This window comes from Lepus europaeus, chromosome 18 (genome assembly GCF_033115175.1).
Source record: "Lepus europaeus isolate LE1 chromosome 18, mLepTim1.pri, whole genome shotgun sequence".
Classification (NCBI taxonomy): domain Eukaryota; kingdom Metazoa; phylum Chordata; class Mammalia; order Lagomorpha; family Leporidae; genus Lepus; species Lepus europaeus.
In genome coordinates this window covers 69,723,808-69,745,865 of record NC_084844.1, presented here as the reverse complement: position 1 = coordinate 69,745,865, position 22,058 = coordinate 69,723,808, and the positions used below count along the sequence as shown (strand labels likewise).

The window sequence follows — 22,058 nt, the reverse complement described above, 5'->3', positions numbered from 1 at the left end:
TAATTACACTGGAAAAACTGTAATCCAAGACTTCAGAAAAGCAGCACAGGAATGAAATACACATACTTAAATAACCTCAGCACAATGCTGATATACCACACTAAGAACAAGAAGCTACTTTATAAGTGAACTTTTTGAACTGCGCATACACAGGGCTAACAATGTTAGGTAACCCAGACTCTTATGCTCTCATGCTACACGTGAACGTTTCTCAATTACTGAATAACCTATTTCATCTCCCAAGTCTTGGTTTGAAAAACTTGGGCATGGACATAAAGACCTTGAACCCCCACAGACTTCTCATTGGGTGGCAAACCTGGAAGCCAAGCTCTCTGCTACTTCTGAAAGTGCATCAGTTCTGATTTGGCTGAGAACTGAAGACAAACACTGGGACCGGGATTCTGTGCTGTATTCTAGCCACAGCACAGCAGCTTCTCCAGCTGTTCCTTCCTTTGCTACGTTTAAACTGTCAGCACTGAGAATGTCTATCAGTAGGTCCCGTGATGGCTGCAGGCCCCCTTCCTGGTGGTACACAGCAGTGAGCTCACGCCCCACCGTTCTTTCCGCACTCTGTTTTAATTCCTCACAACTGAAGAGATCAGCAACACTTAACAATCGCACACAATTATCGGCATTTATGGTTCAATAAATATCCTTGACAACGTCGCAGCACATCTTGCACCTGCAGGAAGCAGGCTGTTTCCTAGGCTGTGCTACGGCGCTGTCACGGATCGCCAAGTCCCCCGTGTGAGCGTAAGTTATCACCACCTGTGAGGCGGCAGCATCCGCATTTCTCAAGTGCACGCGTGTCTGTTCACGTGCACTTGGTCCACTCAGGAACACGGCCCTGAACTAAGAGCTACCGGCTGCAAGAACCATCTTATGAGGAGGGAACTCAGGGCCCCAACCAGCCCCGGCCGTCGGGAGCGGCGGGGCGTGGCCCTCCCGCCGCGGCCAGGACCGGGGTCTCCCCACCACCGCCTCTTCCTTCCGGCTGCGCCTCGACTCTCCCCGCCCCGCTCGGGCAGCCCGGCGCGGAAAGCAGCGTCCTCTGCGGCGCCGCCACCACTGCTCAGGGCCCGACCGCCGCAGACTCCTCCCCGGGAGCCGCGCCGCCCGTCAGCCCCGGCCGCGCCCGCTCCCGCCGCGCACTCGCGCCCTCCGCGGACCGGGAACGCGCAGGCTGGAGACCCCTGGCCGCGGCGGGCGCCCGCCCCTCGCTCCGCCCCGCATCACCGCTCGTGCGCCCGCCCCTCGCTCCGCCCTTCCCCTTCGCTCGTACGCCCGCCCCTCGCTCCGCCCCGCCCCACCGCTCGTGCGCCCGCCCCTCGCTCCGCCCCCCTCAGCTGTGCGCCCGCCCCTCGCCCCGCCCCCCTCCGCTCCTGCCTCTCCCCCTCGCTCCGCCCCCCCTCCGCTCGTACGCCCGCCCCTCGCTCCTCCCCCCCGCTCGCTCGCCCGCCCCTCGCTCCGCCCCCTCCGCTCATGGGCGCGCCCCTCACTCCGCCCCCCCTGCTCCTACGCCCCTCTCTTCCCTTCCGCGCGCGCCCGCCCCCCGCTCCGCCCCTCCCCACCGCTCGCCCGCGACCGCCGCCGCTGCTGGTCACTTTGCAGTTTCTCTTCCTTGTTTTTCCCTGGATTTTTGCAAAAATTATAATCACAAGCTCAAGCGTCACTAACCAGGTTATTCAACAGTTAAACAGTACCAACTTCTATCCTGTAATTATGCACTCGTAGTTTCTTCCCCTCATGAAGATCTCTAAGTTTGCTGTCTGCTTCCTCATCTTAAATGTTCTCTTCCTTGCTTCCTTATTGATCTTCACGCCCCATTATTATGTGTTCAGCTCAAATATTACCCGTTAATGAAACCTTTCAAACTATTCTATCTAAAGTAACTTTTTTCTCCTGGGCTAGGATCTATTGAATTATAAAGTTTTATTTTTTCTCTGAAGCTCTGAAAAAACTTAGACAGTTGTTACTTAAAAATATGTTGTCTGTATCACCTTCTTTAAATACGCTCTATGATTAAAGAGTCCTGCCATCCAGGCCACTCCAGAATTAGTGAATTAATGTAGTGAATTAATAGAAAAAGCAGGTATATGAATCTCTTTAGCATCAACACATGCTGGCAATTAACAGGCAACCCCATAAAGTAAAAATTCAGACAATCACAGTGGTCCTGTTTGTTTTGGAAAATTGATTTAGAAGTTGTCAAAACATGCAGTTGACAGTACATAAGGAAATGTCTAGTTGCTGTGCCTGGGAATTTTACTGCTTTTCTAAAAGAAACCAGGAGAGATACTGCTCTATGAGAACGTGCTGTATCCTGAGGGGCCATGGCTGTTTTGCAGTCATGGAAGGGGTGGCTGCTGTGCTGTGATTACATGCACATACAGTTGTAAAGAATGGGTCTCTAATGGATCAACCACCAAGTTACCAATCAGAACATGAGTTCCAGGTACAGAAATGAAGACACATGTAGTCTGTGATGGCTGCGGGTACATGGGATTGAGGACACTGGGAGACAGACGGGGCCTGCACATAACGAGGTTGAAAACACAGGAGGGAATAAAGAGGATGCAGTAAATCAGCGCTTAGAGAAACTCATACCCTTCAATGACTATGTTAGAATAAAACACTGCAAAGCTGGCGGGCGCTGCAGCTCACTAGGCTAATCCTCCGCCTTCAGTGCCTGCACACCGGGTTCTAGTCCTGGTCGGGGCACCGGATTCTGTCCTGGTTGCCCCTCTTCCAGGCCAGCTCTCTGCTGTGGCCAGGGAGTGCAGTGGAGGATGGCCCAAGTGCTTGGGCCCTGCACCCCATGGGAGACCAGGAAAAGCACCTGGCTCCTGCCATCGGATCAGCGCGGTGCGCCGGCCGGAGGGCGCCAGCCGTGGCGGCCATTGGAGTGTTAACCAATGGCAAAGGAAGACCAGTCTCTCTCTCTCACTGTCCACTCTGCCTGTCAAAACAAACAAACAAACAAAAAACAAAACAAAACAAAAACCTGAAAAGCAATCATTACAGCTTTCTTGTCAAGAATTATAAAGAAAAAAACTCAAAACATATTGAATTTAACAGGCACAATGAAATGCTGTAAAAAAGTAGAAGCAAATAAACAAGGATACAATGATTTTTTAAGAAATGTTAGCAAAGTTAATAAAAGATTATTAAAAGCGATCAAGGAAACAAAAGTAAAAGTCACACAAATAACCTATTTCAGAAATTAAAACCAAATCATTCTTTTGTACAAGTTATAGCTTTTACCAACCTACTTAGAGAAATGTGTGAAATCCTTAGGACTAAAACTCTGACTACACAGATCAAAACCTACCATATTTTGAAAATCAAATTCCCAAAACACAAATATAGCATAAAATAGGAAATTTCTACATAAACCAAATAAGTTGAATCATATTTTGAAAGCTACCAAGAAAAAAAGTTAACAATCAAAATTTCAGGTCCATGTTTACAGGTATATTCCAAACTTCTAAGGAAGAAAAAAGAAACCTGTTTCCCAAACTTATGCAAAGTGGAAATAAGCAGAGAATATTTTAAAATTTCTTTTGGAAAACCAGCATTATGTCGATGATGATGCAAGTGTACCAGAACTTGAAATAATTTTTAAAAGCATACCTTTGATAAACAGATACAAATATTCTAAGCAAAGTATTATTGTAATAAATGAAATTATATAGGAAAACCTAATAGATCACAAGCAAGAGATAATAAAAAATACAAGAGTTGTCATGACTCCCAAAAAAGCCATCCAAATAGGTGAACAATGCAAAAAGACAATCATATGATTGTTTAGATTACATGTTGAAAATATTTAATAGAATTTGGGCTGGCGCTGCAGCTCACTAGGCTAATCCTCTGCCTGCAGCGCCGGCACCCTGGGTTCTAGTCCCAGTTGGGGCGCTGGTTCTGTCCCGGTTGCTCCTCTTCCAGGCCAGCTCTCTGCTGTGGCCTGGGAGTGCAGTGGAGGATGGCCCAAGTGCTTGGGCCCTGCACCCACAAGGGAGACCAGGGGGAGGCACCTGGCTCCTGTCTTCTGATCGGTGCAGCACTGACTGTAGCAGCCATTCGGGGGGTGAACCAACGGAAGGAAGACCTTTCTCTCTGTCTCTCCCTCATTGTTTAACTGCATGTCAAAAAATATTTAATAAAATTCAGCATCTAATAAAATAAACCTTACTATCAGTAAAAGCAAACAAACAGAAAGTAACTTCTTCAATCTGATCAAGATTGAAAGAAACCTAATAACAACCAATACAACTAATACAGGATCATTGAAAGCTTTTTCCTGCACGTAAGCCTACACCCAGATGCCACCACTGTTTCTTTTCAACTTCCTACTGTAAGGGTAATCAGGGAAATAAAAAGGCCAAAAGTGTGTAAAGTTCAATTTATAAGGAATGAAATTATGTATATATATATATATATATATATACACACACACACACACAAAGAATTATATAGGATGACACATAAGTACCTAGATAATTCATAAAATCTAATAATAAATACAACTGATACATAAATTTAACAATATTACTGGAAATATCAATGCATAAAATCCACTAATTACTAAGTACCAGCAAGAAACAAACAGAAAATAATATTAAAGGGCAAGAGGCAGACTAGAAAACAAATATCTAGGAGAGATGAAAAAAAGAATTGAATTTGTAATATCTGTAAACATTCTTAATATTAAAAACCCCACATAGAAATGAGTCAGCAATATGAAGAAAACGAAAAAGACCAAAGCCAATAAATAGCCAATACTCTCTAACTCACCTAAGCAGGTTACTGCAGCCTCCAGGTGGGATTCTCCCAGGAAGACCCGTGGGGAGGCAGGAGGGTCCCAGCAGGTGGCAGGATCCCACTGGTGAGAGAGTGCAGCCTAGAGGAGGCCATTGGCCCCTGAACCCAGGCCTCCCCTCTCTCCCTATCTGGAGTGGCCTGGAGTTCCCGTCCCTGCTGTAAAGATGCTGATTTGCTATGACTTCTGGGTCCTGCATGCTGACGGCTATGTGAGCTGTCCAATCAGGCACGGTGACATCACTGCCACATAATCACACTGGATTGTGACACCATAGAGTTCCAAATTCCTGGAGGAGAGAGGCCCAAGGAGGGGCCTCTGCTGCTGGGAGACTCTGGAGCTAGTGCAGCATCTGCTGTTCTCTGACCTTGCCCACCACAACACAGCCCATCTTGGATGCCTGGGAATGGTGAGTGTGTGGGGCCAGGTGTCCAGAGTGGGGGAAGGGGAAGCTGGTGGTACCCGATCGCAGGATACGGGGCTCCCAGAGGGCATCTCTGGAACCTTGGGCCCCATCTTACTGTCAACACAGCACTTCCCTGGGTTCCTTGTGGTCTAGTGGGTGGGGCCTGGACTGGTGCCCAGGACCCAGGCACCCTGCCCCTTCCCTGTTAGCAGAGAAGTCTCAGCCCCAGAGCCATCTGTGGAAAGCTGAGTGGCAGCAGCCCCACATCTCCCCGATTGTGCAGTGGGGTCAGGGTGCTCATTAGGGAAAAGCAGTGCTGTGTGTATGGGATTCATGCACATGAGAGGTTGTCGTCCCCAGTTCTCCTTTCTTCCCATGCAGGAAACAGGGTCTCAGTTCCAGGACATGGGCTTTCTCTGTAGCTTTCTAGGAAATACCCCATTAGTTTTAGTATGTGGAATTATTAACTAGAAAGAGTGTAGGATGCCTAATTTCTAAAATTTACAAGGAGGTTGAAACTTTAAATTTATTAAACAGTTTTTATGTGAGACTGTCAAGAAAACTTGAGAAAAGTTCTGCTTTATTATACACAATCCTTTTTTTAAGAGATCATATAAATAGATGTTTTTGCACTGATATTTGGTAAAAAATGAAAGATTTCCCATGAAACTTTTTGTAAAGGAATTAAGACACATATTAGTTTCTCATTTAATGTCTTGATTTTTAAATATTTTTTATAGCCATTCACTATATTCCCACTAAACTAGGGTCTTTTTGCATTTTACTTGTTAAACTTTTTTTTGGTGAAGTATTAAGACCTTTTTTTTTTTTACTGTAAAGTGTATTTAAAATGTTATCTCAAAAATTAAAGAAAAAATACAAGGAAGAAGAGTGGGAGAGAGAGAAGAAGGATATATCATTATGCTTTTAGAATTGTGTATACAAATAATATTGCATCTGTTTAAAAAACTACTGATTTGTCTGGTGCCACAGCTCACTAGGCTAATCCTCTGCCTACGGTGCTGGCACCCCAGGTTCTAGTCCTGGTTGGGGCACCGGATTCTGTCCCAGTTGCTCCTCTTCCAGTCCAGCTCTCTGCTGTGGCCTGGGAGTGCAGTGGAGCATGGCCCAAGTGCTTGGGCCTGCACGCACATGGGAGACCAGGAGGAAGCACCTGGCTTCTGGCTTCAGATCAGCGTAGCGCACCGGCTGTAGCAGCCATTTGAAGGGTGAACCAACGGAAGGAAGACCTTTCCCTCTCTCTCTCTCTCTCTCTCTCTCTCTCTCTCACTGTCTAACTCTGCCTGTCAAAAAAAAAAACAAAACTACCTATGTGACAAATATTTAAATATGCAATTTGACAAATATTTAAAACAAAATGAGACATTGTAGATACTTTCATTTTGATTATCATTCTTATCTAGGAGATTGGAAAACAATCCTATCTTCTCATGTAAAAATATTCTAATATATTAGAGTGGATAGAGTTCTTGGCTCCTGGCTTCAGCATGGCCCAGTCCTGGCCATTGTGGCCATTTGGAGAGTGGATCATCATATGGAAGAGCTCTCTCTCCCTCACTGTCTCTATAACTGCCTTTAAAGTGTATAAATATGTTGAAGATTTTCCTTAACTTCATTCTAAAAATGTGTCTCTGTTTACATGTATGCATTATATGTGCATCACAGAACATTTGGAAAACTTCATATAGGCCATGGGAAGAGATCAAATCTCCTTCTATATTCAGTCACTTAACATTTACACACAGATACATGCATATACACGTACACTTTTACAAACAAAACCATGACCAAAATAGACATGCTACTTTGTCGTCTATTTTTCTTACTCAACAGTGTGTAATTTTCCCTTCATGTTGTTAACTACTCTTTTTAAAGGCTGTAATTTTAATTGGCTGAAAATATTAACCTCTCCTTTTGACATCTTAAGTTTTAATAATTTTCTATGATAAATAATTATAGTACACTCTTCATATAACTCATTATTCATATGTCTGATTTTTAAGATTAGACTGCTTTGTGTACATTGAATTACTAAGCTTGAGGCTAATTATATATAAATGAATGGAGGGCCCAGCACTATGGCATAACAGGTAACGTTGCCACCTGCAGTGCCGGCATCCCATGTGGGTGCTGGTTCAAGACCTGGCTGTTCCACTTCTGATCCAGTTCCCTGCTGTGGCCTGGGAAAGCATTAGAAGATCAGCCAAGTCCTTGGGCCCCTGCACCCTTCTAGGAGACCTGGAAGAAGCCCCAACTATTGTGGCTCATTGGGGAGTGAACCAGTGGGTGCAAGACACCTTTCTCTCTCTCTCTCTCCCTCTATCTCTCTCTCTTTCTCTCTTTGCCTCTGCCTCTCTGTATTTCTTTGAAATAAATAAAAAAATCTTAAAAAATTTAAATGAATGGAACAAATTTAATGTATTTCACATATATGGTTTTAAGAGAATAATGATGCTTCCCGCTCTACCCTCTCTCTCTCCCTCCCTCCTCCTTCCTTTATTTTCCTCTTAATTTTTACAATGACATACTTTTAATTTACTTTATACACAAGCTTAACCCTCCACTAAATAAAGAATTCAACCAGTAACAAGCTGTAATTCAGTAAAAAACAAACAAAAAAGTCAAACAAACAAAAAACCCCACTGTTCCTCAAGAGTATAGACCAGGGCTAAAAAAGTCAAATGTAAAAATATCAATTTTGATCATGTGCACTACATTTATGTATATTATCCATAACAAATCAGAGAAACATATGCTATTTATTTTTATGGGGCTGGCTTATTTCAGTAAGCACTATAGTCTCCAGTTGCATCTAGTTTCTTGCAATAAAAGAAGGACTTCATTTTTTAATGACTGAGTAGCAGTCCATTGTGTGTGTGTGTGTGTGCATCTCACAATTTCATTAATTAGTTATCAGTTGATGGACTCCTGGCTTCAGATTGGCCCACCTCTGGCCATTGTGGCCATTTGGTGAGTAAATCAGCAGATGGTTCTAACTAACTAACTAACTCACTCTCTCTCTCCCCCCACTAATGCTGCCTTTCAAATAAGTCTTTTTTTTAAATAGAAGAACTATCCTGTGGTCTCCATCGATGACCCCTTTAACCAGAATGACTGGGCCACTGAGCCCTCATTCCTTTTAGAGGTTAACATCTGGATCATGGAGGATGACCTCATGGTCACAACCCCTTGAGGACTGCCCAGGCTGTGGAGAAGAAGGCCTGCAGCGGTACTGCTGCTGAAGGACAGCTAGACTGGTCCAGTAACTGACCCACCCAGGCCTGTAAATTGGCTCAGTTTAATGGCTGGGGGGTGACTCTGAGCCACACTCTGGGAAAATGCAGCACACATTCATTGCTGACCATCAAGACTGGTGACTCCTGCCCTTGGAGCATATGGCCAAACACAAAAAACTCATGAAGATCGAGGCAAAGCTACTGCCTACAGTGCTGGCATCCCATATGGGCACCGGTTTGATTCCCAGCTGCTCCATTCCAATCCAGCTCTCTGCTGTGGCCTGGGAAAGCAGAAGGTGGTCCAAGTCCTTGGGCCCCCTGCACCCATGTGGGAAGACCTGGAGGAAGCTCCTGGCTTTAGATTGGTGCAGCTCTGGCAATGAACCAGCACATGGAAGACCACCCCCCTCCCTCCTCTCCTCTCTCTGTGTGTAACTGTTACTTTTGAATAAATAAATCTTGAAAAAAAGTTCCATTAACCTGAAGGCCATGTGAGAAACAGGAAACCCTGGGACTCCACTGGACACACCCTGGAGTCCATCTCCCTAAAATAAGCATTGCTGCTAAGCAAATTATATAAATAAATAAATAAATAAATAAATAAATTCTATCAAAATTTGCTTTCTGTATTCCTTTCCATGCTGAAAAACTTCAAAATTAAATGACAGGATACAAGAAATTGTTGAGAATTAAAGAGTTATATTAGTATAAGTTTGGTATAAATGAGAATACAGTACAGGCTTTCAATATATAGGAAGGGGCCAGCACTATGGCATAGCAGGTAAAGCTGCCAACTGCAGTGCTGGCATCCCATATGGGTGCCAGGTCAAGTCCCAGCTGCTCCACAACCAATCCAGGTCTCTGCTATGGCCTGGAAAAAGCAGTAGAAAATGACCCAGGTGCTTGGAGCCCTGCATCTACATGGGAGACTTGGAGAAGCTCTTGGCTTCAGATCAGTGCAGTTCTGGCCATTGTGGCCATCTGGGGAGTGAACCAGTGGATTGGAAGACTTCTCTCTCTATAACTCTACCTCTCAAGCAAGTAAAGCTTTTAAAAATTACATAGGGAAAAATACATTTTCAGAATAATGGTTCCCAAGAAAAACACTTGTGAAAAAGGTTTCTTTTTTCCAAACATGGAAACATCATGACATAATTTACAAAAGGACCATGACTTATTTTTAGAAAATCAATCAGAATGGAAGGTGAAATATATCAACTGATTTTCTAAAATTTTGAAATGAATCTTGAAATAGAATTAAAATTATGATAGCTCAATGCTCTTTCACTGACTTTAAGGAGAGAAACAATCTATGAATCCTATGACAAACTTTCTCAATGGAAATATGCAGAGAAAATATCTGAAGACTCAAAATGATTGCACTGGGAGTCATAACTATTGCTTATAAATGGAATTTTATCAAAGTACAGAATTTAAAGGGAGGGCACACGTCCAAGGTCCAACACAGAAGAGAGGTGGGGAGCTATAGGAAATTCAGCAGGCTAAGGTCTATAGTGGCCTTATGCAATGAATATTTATAAGGGGGAAAGGAGACTGCAAAAGTCACTTTAAAGATGTTTATAAGCAAAAGTCTTTATCCTATATCATGTAAAATGAAGAAATGAAAAATTGGCAAGTTTTCAGGAAACCTGATCTTGAGTTAAGGGAGATTAGTGATTTTTTTTCCCAGAGAAAATGAAATGTTCAGGAAATTCTGAAAAACTCTTCAAAAAAAAGAGATTTATTCATTTATTTGAAAGGCAGAGTTAGAGGGGAGAGAGGGAAAAGAGGAGGAAGAGGGGGAGATAAAGAGCAAGAGCAAGAGAGAAACACCTCCATCCACTTGTTCACTCCCCAAATGGCTGCAACAGCCAGGGCTGGGCCGGGCCAAAGCCAGTAGCCAGCAGCTTCATCTGGGTTTCCCATGTGGGTAGAGGAGGCCCAAAAAGAATTGGACCATCTTCCACTGCTTTCCCAGGAGCACTAGCAGAGAGCTGGATGCAAAGTGGAGCAGCCGGATTCAAACTGCTGCCCGTGTGGAATGCTGGCACTGCATGTGGTGACTTAACCTTCTATGCCACAGTGCCAGCCCCTTGAACAAGTCTTAATGCCCATTTGCTAACACTGGTCCTTTACTGGGATAAGTAAAATTAAATGACACTTATAGGTCATTTTCTAAATAAATGTGAGAAAGTTAAGATGTACATACTTTCAATGCACAGGAAGGGGCCAACACTATGGCATAGCAGGTAAAGCTGCCACTTACAATGCCAGCATCCCATATGGGCACCGGTTCAAGTCCCAGTTGCTCACTATATTTGAAATGTCATGAACACACTGGGAAGTCTAATGAAATTTAAAGTTGCATTTTCTAGATATTGATATGAAGATATTATATCAGTATATATTCTAACAATATGAAACATTCAGTGATCTACAGCAAGAAATACATAATTAGGTCATGTGTTTGTGAGGTATAGGTCTCTAGGGCTAGACTCAACCAGTCTCACTGGGGCTCACTTATATATCTGGAATTCATCTGGATGGCAGCTAACCTAGGGTGGCTCAGCTTTCCTGACTAGGACACCTTAGTTCTACATCTGCCTCCATACAAACAGACTCCAAGAATGCAGTCATGATTTTTAGACTCTAGAAGGCTTACTCAGGCATATGGTTATGGCCATGATAAAAGATCAAGAGCATGGATGGAGATGTACATGATTTTCCAAATCTCTTCTTCTGTCTGACCTGCACACATCTCACTGTACAAACCAGGAAATGCGGCTGGTATCTAGAGAGGAGTGGGAAGCCACAAGAATGCTCTGTGGCAGCAGATGTGAGTAAAGGAGAGCTGAAGAACTGGAGCCATTACATGCAGTCAATATGCTGCTCACCTGAATTTTCAGATGAGGTACTAATATGTTCCATTAAGCAAGTCAACAAAATGTATTATTATTTATTTATGAATATTTATTTTCTTTTTGTAAAAAATTGTTTTAAATATGACAAAGTAATTGCAGACCAAAGCCCTATCAAATAAATAATGATTCCCAAATTCAAATTTTCAGTAAATTATTAGAAATAGATTTAAACTCTAAACACTTTTTTTAAAATTTATTTGACAGATAGTGAGAGAGAGTGACAGAGAGAAAGGTCTTCCTTCCATTGGTTCACCCCCAAAATGGACACTACGGCTGGTGCTGCACCGATCCAAGGCCAGGAGCCAGGTCCTTTTCCCTGGTCTCCCATGCAGGTACAGGCGCCGAAGCACTTGGGCCATCCTCCACTGCTTTCCCGGGCCACAACAGAGAGTTGGAAGAGGAGCAACCGGGGCCAGAACCTGGTGCCCATATGGGATGCTGGCACTGCAGATGGAGGAATAACCAAGTGAGCCATGGCGCCAGCTCTTATATGACAATATTGAGTGCTGGTAAGACTAGATTTATCTGGAGAAAATCTCCTCAAGGTCATGGAAGTGAATTTCTCCCCCTCTTGAGGGTTTATTATTCTTAGTGACTTGTTTTCAAAGAATGGAGTAGTGAAAGAATGAGAAAACAAACATCCTATGGTGAAGAACCTGACAACCAATACAATGACCTGGGGATCATGGTTGACATCATAAATGATATGAAAAGTCATGTCAGTAGCATTTACCATTGATTTGATATGATAAAAATGATACTTCACTACTGTGGTCTTTTTCCCAAAAACACAGAATTGAGGTCCAGCAATTAAAAAAAAAACCTGAAATTAATTTATAGGCATTTCATAATCTCAAGTAGAGTCCTAAGACACAAGAGTAGAAATAAAATTGCAAAAGCTGTAAAAGGACCCCTGTTAATGATTCTAAATTTGTGGGGCCGGTGCTGTGGCACAGCCAGTTAACGCCCTGGCCTGAAGCACCGGCATCACATATAGACGCCGGTTTGAGACCTGGCTCCTCCACTTCCAATCCAGTTATACTGCCTTGGAAGCAGTAGAAGATGGTCCAAGTCCTGGGGTCCCTGTACCTGAGTGGAAGACCCAGAAGAAGCTTCTGGCTCCTGGCTTTGGATCAGCACAGCTCTGGCACTTGCGGTCTATTGGGGAGTGAATCATCAGATGTAAGACCTTGCCCCCACCTCTGTCTATATCTCCTCTCTCTGTGTAACTCTCTGAAAAATAATAAAAAATGAATGCTTAGAGGAAAGCTGTTGGCAAGAAACTGGGGACATATTTAAGCCCAGAGCACATTGTCTTCTATTAACGTATATTTATTTTAAAATTATTTATTTGAAAGGCAGAGTGACAGAGGGTGAGTGAGAATGAGCAACAACTATCATCCACTTGATCACTCTCCCAAATGCCTGTAACAACCAGGACTGGGTTAGTCTGAATCCTGGGGTCCAGTACTCCATCTGATCTTGCCACATGGTTGTCAGTGATCCAACTACTCCATCCATCACTTTCTGTCTCCAGAATACACATTAGCGGAAAGCTGGATCATAAGCACAGGTGGGACTTGATGCCAGGCACTCGAAGATAGTTTGCAGATATTCCTAGTGATGACTTTACCTGCTATACCACAATACCTGTCCCTAAAATGCAATATATTTGAATGAGACATTGAATCAAGCATCAGAAAAAACTTTAATATTTAAGATTTTAAATTACTAGAGGCCAGTGTTGTGGCACAGTGGGTTAAGTGAACATCTGCAGCACCAGGATCCCATATAGACACCACTTTAAGTCCCACTTTAAGCTGTTCTACTTTTTTTTTTTAAAGATTTATTTAGCTATTTGAAAGACAGAATTACAGAGAGGCTGAAGCAAAGAGAGAGAGAAGTCTTCCATCTGCTGGTTCACTCCCCAAATGGTCGCAATGGCCAGAACTGGGCTGATCTGAAGCCAGGAGCCAGGAGTTTCTTCTGGGTCTCCCATATGGGAGCAGGGGCCCAAGTTCTTGGGCCATCTTCTATTGCTTTCCCAGGCCATAGCAGAAAGCTGGATTAGAAGTGGAGCAGCTGGAACTCGAACTGGCACCGATATGAGATGCGGGCGCCACAGAGGCTTAGCCTACACCACAGTACCAAGCTTTACCTGCTACACCAGCAGGCCCCTGCTCCACTTCTGATCCAACTCCCTGCTAATGTGCCTGAGAAAGCCAGTGGAGGATGGCCCAAGTGCTTGGGCCCCTGAACCCATATGGGAGACCTAGAAGATGCTCCTGGCTCCTGGCTTTGGCCTGGCCTAGCCCTAGCCAATGCAGATATTTGGGGAGTGAATCAACAGATGCCAAGATATTTCTCTGTTTCTCCCTCTCTCTATAATTATACATAAATAAATAATGAATAAATAAAATAAATTTTAAAAAATTTTCAATTGTTCTGTCCCAACCCTAAACGGTATACTTATGTTACATGCAATATCATCTTTTTTAAACCAATATTCTTATTTTTAAAATATTTATTTGTTTACTTGACAGAATGAGAGAGAGAAAGAGATCTTTGTTCCATTTGCTGATTCACTCCAAAAATGTCCACAGGACCGGGGCTGGACCAGGCTGAAGCCAGGAGCCAGGAATTCCTACCTGGTCTCTCATGTGAGTGGCAGGGGCCCAGGTATTGGGGTATCACATGTTGCTTTCCCAGGCACATTAGCAGGGAGCTGGATCAGAAACAGAATAGCTTAGACTTGAACTGGCAGTCTGACTTGGGATTCTGGCATCGCAGGTAGCAGCTTAGCTCCCTGTCCACACACAGCTCCAATATTCTTCTCACATGCCAATATTCCTACTCCGAAACCAATTAAAATCTGCCTTGAAGTTTGTGGGCATCACATCTGTTTTACTTTTTATTTTAGTCACTGCACAGCACTTCATATGATGACTTTGTACATTCCAAAGTTCATTTAATCATTTTATTTACCTGAAAAGCAGACACCAACAGAGAGAAAGTTAGACAGAGATCATCCATCTACTGGTCTATTTACCTAATGCCAGCCAAACCTGAGGCAGGGTCAGGCTAAGCAAGAAACCCAGGTCAATTCAGGTCTCACCTGTGGGTAGCAGGGACCTAAATATTGTTGCCATCATCTGCTGCTTCTTAGAATGCACATTGACAGGAAGGTGGAATCAAAAGCAGGGCAGGAACTGAAATTCAGACACCCCAACATTCGATCAGGCATCCAAAGTGGCATCTTCTCTGGTGGCCCAAAGATGTGCCCCTTACACATTTTTTCCTTGATTTGTTGTATATTTTGTACTACTATACTAATTTTATCCATAGGTATCATTATTGACATTGCATTCCCATAAAATTCTAATATCCAGTGAAAATGGCATACTATTCAGAAAGATACAAATTTTCTAGGTTATGCAAAATTCAGCAAAAATTGATTTGTCATTTTCTATTTCTGGAAATGTACTTATTCATAATATCACTTGTATATTGACTATAGCTTTTAAAATATTTAGCTATAAATATAAGGTTTTACCTTTTATGATACTACTAATGTGAGCAATGGATCTGTCAGTGGCATTAGTCTCTGCTCATTGATTCAACTTCAATAGTCACACACCATACCAGCCTTGTTGGTATCTTTTTTAAAAACTTGTTCATGTATATCAGAACCTCTGAGCATGAGCTGCAAACTGGAGCTTTATTTGTATTCAAAATTAAAATATTATTTCTAAAGAATTTTATTACTTGTATCTACACAAAGTCAAACTCTATACTATTGATTCTAACAATGTGTCTTAAAATTCTATTAGGTCCTAGGAATTTTTTTTAAAAATAAAAGGAAGAAATTTCCTTAAATACATGTCTATCAAATCGTCCTATGTTAGCAAGTTTCTTTATGTTGGATTCAATTCACAGGTAACAATATTTTCATTATAATATACTTTCTAAAAATACTTAAATATAATACCTGAATATTTTCAAGGAAATCAAATCATTACAAAGGAATATTTAGCTATAAGGTTGAATGTTATATTCAGATCCAGAAGCCTACACAAAACTTTAATTTGGGGGCTGTTACTGTGGTGTAGGCTAAGCCTCCATCTGTGGCACCCGCATCCCATATGAGTGCCAGTTCATGTCCCAGCTGCTCCTATTCCAATACAGCTTTCTGCCACGGCCTGAGAAAGCAGTGGAAAATGACCCAAGTGCTTGGACCCCTGCACCCACATAGGAGACGCAGAAGAAGCTCTTGGCTCCTGGCTTTGGATCAGCCCAGCTCCAGTTATTGTTCCATTTGAAGACCTTTCTCTCTGTCTCTCCCTCTGTCTGTGATTCTGTCTCTCAAATAAATAAATAAAAATTTTAAAAAATTATTCAATTTGATAGTGAAATAATATATTTGCACTACAAAAGGAGGTTATTCACTGAGAAAAATATCTTAGCAATGTAAACTAAATTTTCTAGGAACTTGCTTTCCATATAAACTATGAAAAATAAAATACTAAAATGTAATTATGTTAATCTGTGCGGTTCCAAATCTTTCAAATCTTTAGATGACCTTGTGCTTTTATTTTTCTTCTTTTCTAGACAAGTTATATAGATTGTACTTGATTAATCACCCTCCAGATGTTCTTACAAAAGAGTTCCTCTTGGGAGAAAGGTATAGGCATAAAATTAAAGAATGTATGCAATTTCATTTTTGAAGTTTGGGTTGGGATGCTAAGTCTTATAGTGAAGTATGGATTTATTATTCTGTAGGAGGATCTTGAATGCCTTCAAATAGCAGTTTATAAGCACAAGCCAGGACCTCTTGTTTATTTCTTTTTTAAAAAATTATTTAAAAAGCAAAGTTAAAGAGTGACGGATATATACATCTATCTATCTATCTATCTATCTATCTATCTATCCATGCACACACACACACACACACAAAGAGAGAGAGAGCAAGAATCTTCCATTTGCTGATTCATTCCACAAATGGACACAAAGATCAGTACTGTTCTAGGCTGAAGCTAGGAGCCCAGAATTCCATTTGGGTCTGCCATGTGTGTGTCAGGGGTTCAAGTACTTGGGCCATCTTGTACTGCCTTGCCAGTTGCATTAGCAGAGAGCTGGATTGGAAGTGGGGCACCTGGAACAGAAACTGGTGCTCATATGAGAGGCTAGCATTGTAAGTCATGGCTTAACCTGCTTCACTACAATGCTGGACTCAATCTAGGACCTCTTAAAGCAAATAATTTAAGTAATAGAGCAAGAAAGCTCTATCTTTTCTTTTTCTCTCTCCCTCATCCCACTTCTGCTAACCTATTTCTGCTGCCTAAAGTTCAAAAAACGTAAATTGCAATTGTACACTGAAGGCTGTTTTAATTGCACTACCTATAAAATCTGACAAAATCTTTTATAATACAGCTGACCATTGGTCAGATCTTTCTTGGCTTCCATGAAATGAAGGACACTATGAAACCAGTAAGCATACCAAACTTCATCAGTAAGTATCCTCTGTCTTATCTCCAGCATAACCCTGATCAGAATATTGTCAGTTCTCACTGGAACAAGGTTAGGCTGATTCATGATGGAGAAAATGTTATTTTAACATTGAATTTCACTGATTATTTCCTACATTAATCCAAACTGGATTTTTCCCATGCGATGTAACAATTAAAGGCAGGTGTGATTCTAAGTGTAAATGAAAGGAATGAATAACACCATAGTTGAACTTGAGTATTATAACAGGATTTACCTGTTTCAAAATAACTTATCTACTTACACACTTATCTTGATATCTGCAACACCAAATATAATTTTTGAATTCTACTTTTCAACATTCTATCTTCTCCATCCCCACTAAACTGTCTTCCTATGTATTCATTTTCTATAACTAAAATAGCAAATATCTGCAGACTTAGTGTCTTAGAGAAGCACAAATTTACATTCTGATATTTTGCATGTCATAAGTCTATCAGGCTAAAATACAGGGCATATTCCATTCTGGAAGCTCCACAAGTCCATTCATTTTTTGCTCATTGGGTCTTCAGCAGAATGCATTCTCTTGTGGTTGTAGGACCAAAGTCCTTGTTCTATCTTTGGCTGTAAGTGGAGTCTGTCCCCAGCTTCTAGAGAGCACTGCATTTCATGGATCATGAGCCTCTTTATTCAAAGGAAGCAACAAAAAATAACAGAATCCTGCACATATCCCTGGCCAATCCTTCTGCATGCCCTTTCTCCTTTTACAAGTCAAATGTTTGATCAGATCCACATGGGTACTGCAAGATTATTCCTCTATTTCAAGGTTTATATCCTCAATCTAATTTGCATTTTAAAATTCCCTTTTCATAAGATAATGATTTAGTCCCAATGTTTTTAGGGTTAGGAAAAGGGGCCATTGCTTGGGTTTTCAGTGTTATATCCTCAAACACAGGTCTCATTTTCATCACTATTTTTTGAAATTTTTCAGTTTTGTTCTTTTCAATACTCTCTGTATTATAAGGGCCTCTTCCTGCAAAGTAGACAATTTACTAAATCAATGGGCAGGAACTGATATTCTTTCTGCCAGGAAGCAGTTATTCATTGTCTCACCAATGGCCCCTTCTGTAGGAAATGCATCAACCCCAATTACAGGCAATCTCAGACTACAATGTAACAAGTGGACATTGCACAAGCTGTGGTGAAATCATGCAATCAAAATTGCAAACAGCAGGATCCTTCAGGAGACATTAGTTTGTACAGCATATTTCAGTGTCTGTGAATTCGGGACTACTCAAACTCCCTAGTTTTCTGGGCCTTAAGTTCCTAAGGCAAGAACGATTCTCTGGAGATGGGCATGTGGCACAGTAGCTTAAATCACCATTTGGGAAGCCTGTGCTCCATATCAGAGAACCTGGTTTGAGTTCAGGTACTCTGCTTCTGATCCAGCCTTCCTGCTAATATACACTCTGGGAAACAACAGATGATGACTCAAGTCTTTCCATTACTGCCCACCCATGTGGAAACATGGATTGAGCTATGGGCCCTTGTTTTAATCTGGCACAGCTCTTGCTGTTGCAGGAACTTGATGAGTGAACCAGTAGGTAGAAGATCCTTCTATCTCTTTACCACAGTGTTTATCACCTGCTATATAACAGAACAGAAATATTGCTAACATAAGTGAATATACTAATTTTTCTACCTATCTATTTCTGTATTCCAAAAACCTCCTATAAGTTAACATATCATTGTCCACCTGTGAATAATGCTCTCTAATGTACTAATTCAATAAAGCACAGCTTACATCATCATAAGGGCATTTTACTGATGAGAGAAGCTGTTTATTTTCAAGGAGTTATCCTTCTTTACAATGTATATTTCATGTTCAGTTTTTTTCTAAACAAAATGCAGTTTATCTTAGAGTCCACAGGAAACACATCGGCATACTATTTTAAAATCTATACAAGAAACTCCAGGGAAACTGAAGTTTAAATGACAATACAATGCCTGGATATAATCATTTGTAAAGCTTTCAAAGTAAAAATTCAAAGTGGTAGCTACACACTTCAGAGCAATTAAATTAGTGGGAATTCCATTGTTGGACCCTCTTTAGCAACATGTAGTCATTAAATCCCAAATATCAATAGTGTAAAAACAATAGTTGTAGATACATTAAATGACTACATCCATGTTGATTGGAATTACTAGAAACAATAAACAAGATAACTCTAGGGAAAGATAACAGTATCTGGAACAATAGAAACTGTTTTTATGACTATATCTCTTTACCATAACATTTATTTCTAGTCTAAATTATTGAGACCAGTTGAGAAGAATCACATTGAAGAGTTGGTATTGGGGTCAGCATTGTGGTATAGCAGGTAAAACTGCCACCTGTGACACCAACATCCCCTATTGGTGCCAGGTAAAGTCCCAGCTTCTCCACTTCCAATCCAGCTCCCTGCTGCTGCAGCTGGGAAGGCAGAACAGGGCCCAAGTGCTTGGACCCCAGCACCCTAGCAGACTCAGATGAAGCTCTTGGCCCAGTCCCAGCCATTAAGGCCATCTGGAGAGTGAACAAGCCGTCTCTTTCTATCCCTCTCCTTCTCTGTAACTCTGCCTTTCAAATACATAAATCTTAAAAAAAGAAGTTTGTCTCAATCATCAACAGCAAAAAAATAAAGTCCACACAAACTCAAAATCTGTACTACTTATGTTGACCTCATCTGAAACCTTCAAAATATTCAAAGGAACACAGTTTTCTCATCTCTTACATAAGTACAAATGGAACCTGCCATCCTGTGACCTGATTGTGGCCAAAGCACTTGTCCAACGCAGGATGGGCCTTCACTCCTGGCTGAGGCTTCTACTTCACACATGGGCAAGCAAATTGCTTCTCATTATGTGAGTCTGCCATCATCTGGACAGTTCATCTGAAAAGGCAAACCAGCTTTCACAACCTCTCCACCTACAACTAAAAGGGTTTTTCCTTGTATGTGTTCTCCTGGGGACTATCGCATGAGAATTTTTAAAGATTTATTTGTTTGTTTGAAAGTCAGAATTACAGAAAGCAAGGGTGAGAGAGAGAGATCTTCCATCCAACTGGTTCATTCCCTAAATGGTCACAATGGTCAGGGCTGGGCCAGGCCGAAACCAGGAGCCAGATCTTCATCTGGGTCTCCCATGTGAATACAGGGGCCCAAGTACTGAGGCTATCTTCCACTGCTTTCCCAGATACATTAGCAGGGAGTTGGATCCAAAGTGGAGCAGTCAGGACTTGAACTGGCACCCATCGGTGATGCAGGCTGTTGAAGACAGCACAGCTGCAGCCCCACAGGAGAAATTCTAAAGTAGGTCTTGCCACATCCTGGATAACTACAGATGGGACTTCTTATTCTGGAAGAGTCGATCTAAGGAAAGACTTTAGCTGCTAAAGGGAAAACCCAGGATTGGGGGCAATGGGAGAGCCTGGTACCATCTGAGCTCACCATTGGCAGCTATGGGCTTTGTACAATGCTCTGAGGTACCGATATGACAGATGCTTTGGGCACCTGAGAACCCATCATCAGCTTTAGTTGTGAGGACATGGGCTGGCTGATATCTACACATGACTGTCTCTGAGGTAGGCATAGAAAAGTCAAAGTGAGCACCCACTTTCTCTTCCACTTCTGCCACTGTTTCATTCACATCTCCATCTGTTTGGTGACCCAGCTGCACAAGGTATGTTTTTCCCTTGCAGTGTTACATTTAGGTGGGTTCTTTGAAAGGGATTGTCCTTAACACTTGGAGATGCTGGCTGCAGTACTGGCAGGATTGGTGGCTACAAACATGGGCATCAGCTGCATGATGCAACACAGTGATTGCATGAGCCTTGGGCAACTTGGAGGAGAGACACTGGCATGTTTTCTTCCTCTGAATGGTGCAGCAATGTGCAGCTTGACTGGACAGGAAAACGACTTGAAATATTCTTCTTAAAGTAAATGGTGCAGATTGACATTAGGGTTCAAAGTGTGAGGGGCTGTAAGGTGGAGTCAACAAAATGTGGAAATGAAAATAGGGTGGCCCCAGAGGCAGATTCTCTCCCTCTGACAAGTCAGATACTTATGCAATGGGTCTGTTTTCACGATATTTCTTAAAATCAGACAACCAGTTGCAAGTCACTGACTTTAAGTGCTTTAGAAGTACCTTGCAGTTTTGCTCCAGCAATTCAAACTCCTTTCTGACATTTCAGAAATTCTTTCCTCCATTGCTTATGGCTATGCTGCATGCCATCTGCCCTTTCCTCGTTCAGGTAGCTGCCCACCTGCTCTACGCTGTGGCACAGGCAGAGCCTGCAGCCAGCCAACCAGTGGAAAGGGTGTGTGAGGCACTGGTCACTGAGCTGCTGGGGTCATGCATGGTCTGCTGCTTCCCAGCAATGAGAATCTGCATCAGTGGTGTGTGCTTCCAATCACCAACAGCAGTGTGATCCACCAGCCTTGCCTGGAGGAATTCCCAGTCACCTGATTTAGTGCTGCCCTGGTCCTCACCACCCCTCTCCACTCATGCCCCACCCTGGGCTAGGGGACTGTGCTGCAAGAGGGGGTCTGCCTGAGAGGTCTGGGGTCAGTGGTGACCCAGAGTGTTGTAGACAACTAGCCCAGCCTGTGGGAGGGAGACAACTAGTTCCTATACTTCAACTCACAGTCAAGCTTTACTTTCTAATAAAGATAATATTGGGATGGCATTTTGCTTAGCAGATATGATGCCATTTTGCAATGACGGTGCTTCAGTTTAGTAGGTTAAGACTCCGTCTGCAGCACTGGCATCCCAGTTCAAGTCCTGGCTCCTCCACTTCCAATCCAGCTCTCTGCTATGGCCAGAGAAAGCAGCGGAAGATGGCCCACGTCCCTGGGCCCCAGCACCCATGTGGGAGACCCAGAAGAAGCACCTGGCTTTGGATCAGCGCAGCTCTGGCCCTTGCAGCCAATTGGAGAGTGAACCAGTGCATGGAAGACATCTCTCTCTCTCTCTGCCTCTCCTTCTCTCTGTGTGTTACTCTGACTTTCAAATAAATAAATAAATCTTTAAAAAGATACTTTTGCTTGCAAACAATATGTGACATAAATACAACCCCTTAAATTTTCTCATGCAAGTGGCTTAATTTTGGGGCCTGAATTATGGCTGAT

The 22,058-nt window shown here is 42.5% G+C and overlaps 2 pseudogenes; both read right to left on the bottom strand.

Annotated features, from left to right (window-relative positions):
* Positions 1 to 232: 232 nt before the first annotated feature.
* LOC133746970 (kelch repeat and BTB domain-containing protein 2-like) lies at positions 233 to 1,233 on the bottom strand (annotated as a pseudogene).
* A 282-nt stretch (positions 1,234 to 1,515) lies between these two features.
* Positions 1,516 to 21,137, bottom strand: LOC133746969 (Krueppel-like factor 10; annotated as a pseudogene).
* Positions 21,138 to 22,058: the final 921 nt, after the last annotated feature.